Genomic DNA, 5481 nt, shown 5'->3' on the forward strand with positions numbered 1-5481 from the left:
ATCCTCCTCCATGTCGAGCACCACGAAATCTGCAGGAAAAATAAATTTGTCCACTTTCACTAGCACATCATCAATTACTCCTCGTGGATACTTGACAGATCTATCAGCTAGTTGTAAAGACATCCTGGTTGGCTTAGGCTCTCCTAATCCGAGTTTCCTGAATACAGATAAAGGCATAAGATTAATACTTGCACCAAGATCACACAAAGCTTTGTGAAAAAACAACATCCCCAATCATGCAAGGAATAGAAAAACTCCCTGGGTCTTTTAGTTTCGGTGGGATTTTGTTTTGCACCAAAGCAGAGAAATTTTCAGTTAAGTTCACCGTCATGTGATCCTCCAACTTCCTCTTATTAGCTAATATGTCTTTCAAAAATTTAGCATAACTAGGCATTTGCATCAAGGCGTCGGCAAAAGGAATATTGATATGTAATTTTTAAATACCTCAAGAAACTTACCGAATTGTGCATCAAGTTTTGCTTTTTTCAGTGCTGCAGGAAAAGGGGGAGGTATAACAATTTTAGATTGTGCAATGGGTGCTGGTGTAGAGTTAGAAGACTTACCTTTAGATGTCTCAGTCAGTTCATCCGGCACTTGAATTTTTTCTTTTTCTCTTGACTCTAAAATTTTTCCACTCTTCAACTCAATGGCCTTCACTTGCTCTTTTGGATTGGTTTCGGTGTTACTTGGCAAGGTGTCTGGTTCTCTACTTGCTATCATCTTCGCTAACTGTCCAATTTGATTTTCTAGCCCCTTCATTGACGCATCTTGATTTTGGAGTCTAGTTTCAGTAGACGAGATAAACTTAGACATCATCTGCTCTAAGTTGGACTTTTCATCCCTATGAGGATCAGATCTGTACATCGGTTGTTTTACCATATGGTTGTCCTCCTTGTGGTCAATTCTGTCTGCTTTGACCACCCCATGAGAAGTTGGGATGTTGCCTCTATCCAGGATTATAAGTGTTTGAGTACGGATCATTCCTTGGACGGTTTTGGACTCCCACTTGGTTTACAGGTGCCCCTTCTGGCACATAGAAAGGACCACTGTCTTGACAGTCCTTAACATAGTGTTCTCCTCCACATTTTTCACAAAATATCTCTTGAAGACGCATAGTCGTGCCACCCATATTCAACCCGTCCAGTTTCCTATTCAAGACATCAAGTTGTGCAGTAATAGCAGAAAGGTCAGTTACCTGGTGAACTCCTGCACTCCTTCGCTGGTTGTTCCTTTCAGATTGAGGATGATAGCTGCTAGTAGCCATCTCCTCCAGTAACTCGTATCCTTCCTCAGCAGTTTTTCTCAACAGGTTCCCACAAGCAGCAGCATCTATCATAGTACGATTAGGAGTAAGCAAGCCATAGTAAAAGGTTTGAACGACTAACCCAAGTGGAAGTTCGTGATGAGGATATCTTCTTAATAAATCTTTGAAGCGCTCACATGCCTCATATAAGGACTCCTGCTCAAATTGAGCAAATGTGGTGATGTCTGCCCGCAGCTTCATGGTCTTAGATGGAGGAAAGTATTTAATTAGAAACGTTTCGCCATGTCCTCCAATGTGGTGATCGAACCTACAGGCAAACAATTCAACCATGCTTTAGCTTTATCATGTAGGGAGAAAGGAAAAAGCCGCAACCTAACAGCATCATCAGAAACTCCATTAAATTTAAAAATGTCGCAAATTTCAAGAAAATATGTGATGTGCGTGTTTGGGTCATCTACTGCAGATCATCCAAACTAGACTGTGTTCTAAATCATCTGAATTATAGCTGGTTTGATCTCGAATTGCTTAGCCCGCACAATCGGCCTCACAATGCTGGGGCGTGCTCCATCCAAAGAAGGTTGGGCATACTCCAGCATCTGTATGCGGCGTGGCATCTCCACATGTCTAGCATCATGGTGTTCCTCCTCATGATCGTGCTCGTGCCTCTCCATCAGTTCTTTCAGTCTCTGCTGATGTCTTCTCCTGGGGAAAGTTCTTTCAATTTCAGGGTCAAACTGCTCAAGCTCCACGTCAAGTGACTTTGGCATGCACTGGACGAGATATGTGTAACAGAATATGAAGTGTTAATTTAATAAAATGAAGCAATGCTAAAGAAAATAACTAAAAATAAAATTGTGAATTAACAGTCCCCAGCAACGGCACCAAAAACTTGATCAAGCAAAACTTGCACTGTGGAATCTTAATAAAAATATGCTTGTATATGCTCAAAAATTAATCGCAAGTGCACGATGTCAAGTAATAGTATAATGCACGTGAGTACGAGTATCGTTCCACTGGAGACTGTATTTGACAATTATTATTTTCAGTTATCAAATATTTAGCGACGAAAATTTGTTTGATTGGTTTAATACTACTATGCTCGAACAAACATGCAAATAAAAAAATTCAAATTAAATAATGAAATATGATAAAATGGTTGATTTAAAATTCAATGAAAAATGGATTTGTTGGGAATTTCGGTTCACCTACCCCTCGTTAATTAATTAATTCGTTCGATCGTGACTGTATGCTTCCGACAGGATTTTCTATTCAATTGAACACACTCTGTCGAGCTATGCCAAACTAATTCTACTCAATGAAGTAATTAAATGTCTTTAATTATTTATCAAGAGCGAATTGCATGTCGATCTATGAAATCCCCTAGTTTTCGACCTTTAGGACTATAACTATCGGCGCGTATCCAATTTCATATATCTATGTAAATTGTAGATCCACGGATTATACTACCCGTTCCTATCACAAGTTATTCTCTCGAACTCACTCGCAATATAAAAACGTTGTTAGAGTTAGCTAGGCTTTAACAACATGATAAAACAATAGTATCATCAAGAATAAATCAGAAATCGATATGTGAATTAATTTAATTCAAAGTTCGGGGTAGAATCCCCTTAAATCCCAACAAATATGTAAAGGTTTAGCTACTCGAATTCATATTAAAAATAAACAAAACAAAGTTTAAAAGATGAAAACTAGATTAGAAATACTAGGCTAGACGAAAATGAAAGGAACGATGCCCGGAAATCTTTGAATCTTCAATCCAAGCGCAAAAACCCTCTTCAAGCTTGTGGCGGCTGCTCCAATGAATTCTGAATGAATCAAAAACGTCCCCCAATCCTTCCCATATCATCCACATCCCAAGACTAAGGTAAGTAATCGGCAAAGATAATTTTCCAAAAATAGGTGGCGCTCGGGTAGTAGAAAATTACCGCTCGAGCGCCACATCTTCTGTAATATTTCTTGAGGAATGCGGCATTCGCGCTCGGGCGGTAGAACATTACCGCCCGAGCGCCGAGTCTTCTGTAAGTTGGCTCTTCGGATATTAAATCTCGCGCCCGGGCGGTAGAAAATTACCGCCCGAGCGCCATACTTTCTGGACATCATCTTAGCTATTCACCTCTCGCGCCAGGGCGGTAATTTTCTACCGCTCGGGCGCCAGCCTTTCTGCCATTTTCTTCTTGGCTTGCGCACTTTGCTCCAGATTCTGTTTTCCGGTCAATTTTCCTGCAAATTTATCACACACAAGTGAGACATGATCAAATGCAAATGTTTACTCTAAAATAAACAAAATGTAAATGAAATGTACGCATGCACAATGCAAACACACACAAACTAATGCAATAAAACATGTAAAAACCACGTCTATCACTGCTGCAGCTACTCAAAACCCCAAGTTTGGTATAATTTTTTTGAAAATAAAATGGGTTGGAGACTAAACTTTTTGGCTAATTACTTAGTGGATTAAAAAGTCCACTAATACTAATTAATTAGGTCCAACCAGGCCTAATCAATTCTGCATAAAAAGTTTGTTTTAGAAATTTTCCCAAAAATAATTTACGACCCTTCAAAAAATCCCTTATTTTGGCGAAAATTTATTTCTAAAATAAATTAAGATTCGATACGTAAAATAATTTAAATCCTAATAATTTAATAGAATAACATTAATTAAAATACATTTTTCAAGAATAAAAATATTTGAAAAAATATATTTTCCCTCATTCGTCATCAGTCTCTTTTCCTATGCCAAACATCAAATAATCGCCTGAAATCCTAAAAACTGGAATCATGCACAATTTAATCCTTAAACATTTAATCTCATTAAAACATCACATTTATTCATTTAAAATCATTAAATTAAATTAAATTAGCAACTTATCAATTTTCATGCATGTGATTTACGTGAGGGGATTTCGGGCATTACAAATCCTTCCCTCCTGAAATAAAATTTTGTCGTCGAAATTAAAAACTCGTCGAATAACATCGGGTAACGACTCTTCATATCAGTTTCAGTCTCCCAAGTAGCTACCTCCTCAAAATTATTTAGCCACTTGACTTTGACTGTTTGAATAACTTTGTTCCTAAGCCTTCTTTCTTGTCTACCCAGTCTACCCAGTATTTGTGAAGGCTTTTCTTCATACGACATAATCGGTGTAATCGACAGAGGCTCATAATTCAGCACATGTGAAGGATTTGACATGTACTTACGCAACATCGAGATGTGAAACACATTATGCACTCCAGCAATATTTGGTGGCAAAGCCACCCTATAAGGTAGTGTTCCAATCTTCTCAAGAATCTCGAACGGCCCTATGAACCTCGGACTGAGTTTTTCTTTCTTCCAAAATCTCATAACACACTTCATAGGTGCTATTTTCACAAGCACGTGGTCACCCACTGCAAACTCTTGTTCTCTTCGTCGTTTATCAGCATAACTTTTCTGCCGACTTTGAGCAGGTTTCATCATATCCCGGATTTTGACTACTAGCTCTGCAGTCTGGTTGACAATATCTGGACCCAACTCTGCTCTTTCACCTACCTCATCCCAATAAATCGATGATCGACACTTTCTCCCATAATGTGCCTCGTATGGAATGATACATATAGATGTCTGATAACTATTGTTGTACGTGAACTCCACTAGAGGTAATTTCAGTTCCCAGCTGCCTTTGAATTCGATCACACAAGCTCGGAATAGATCCTCTAGAATCTGAATCACTCTCTTAGATTGATCGTCGGTTTGAGGATGGAAAGATGTACTAAACAACAATTTGTTACCCATAGCGAGATGCAGACTCTTCCAGAAAAAAGATGTAAACCTCGGGTCTCTATCTGAACAATATACACTATAATCCCATGCAATTTGACTCTCTCTGATGTACAGCTCTGCATACTGAGTCATGGTGAAAGTCTTCTTAATAGGTAGAAAGTGCGCTGACTTCGTAAGACGGTCAACTATCACCCAAATGACATTGAATCCTCCAACCGTCCTTGGTAGTCCTACCACAATCCATAGTGACATTCTCCCATTTCCACTCGGGGATAAGGAGAGGTTTAAGTTTCCTTACAGGTCTCTGATGTTCTGCCTTAACCTGCTGACATTTCAGACACTCAAACACAAAGCGCAAAGTATCTCGTTTCATGTCCAGCCACCAATATAAGGACTGCAAATCCTTATACATCTTTGTACTCCCTGAATGGAT

General features: G+C 38.9%; 1 non-coding gene across 1 annotated transcript; it reads left to right on the forward strand.

Moving 5' to 3' along the window:
• The first annotated feature begins 1394 nt into the window (after positions 1-1394).
• On the forward strand, positions 1395-1500 carry LOC142528144 (small nucleolar RNA R71). The gene has a single exon (XR_012815626.1). It is a non-coding gene; the product is annotated as a small nucleolar RNA R71 (small nucleolar RNA).
• The last annotated feature ends 3981 nt before the right edge of the window (positions 1501-5481 follow it).

Source organism: Primulina tabacum, chromosome 15 (assembly GCF_025594145.1).
Source record: "Primulina tabacum isolate GXHZ01 chromosome 15, ASM2559414v2, whole genome shotgun sequence".
Taxonomy (NCBI): Eukaryota; Viridiplantae; Streptophyta; class Magnoliopsida; order Lamiales; family Gesneriaceae; genus Primulina; species Primulina tabacum.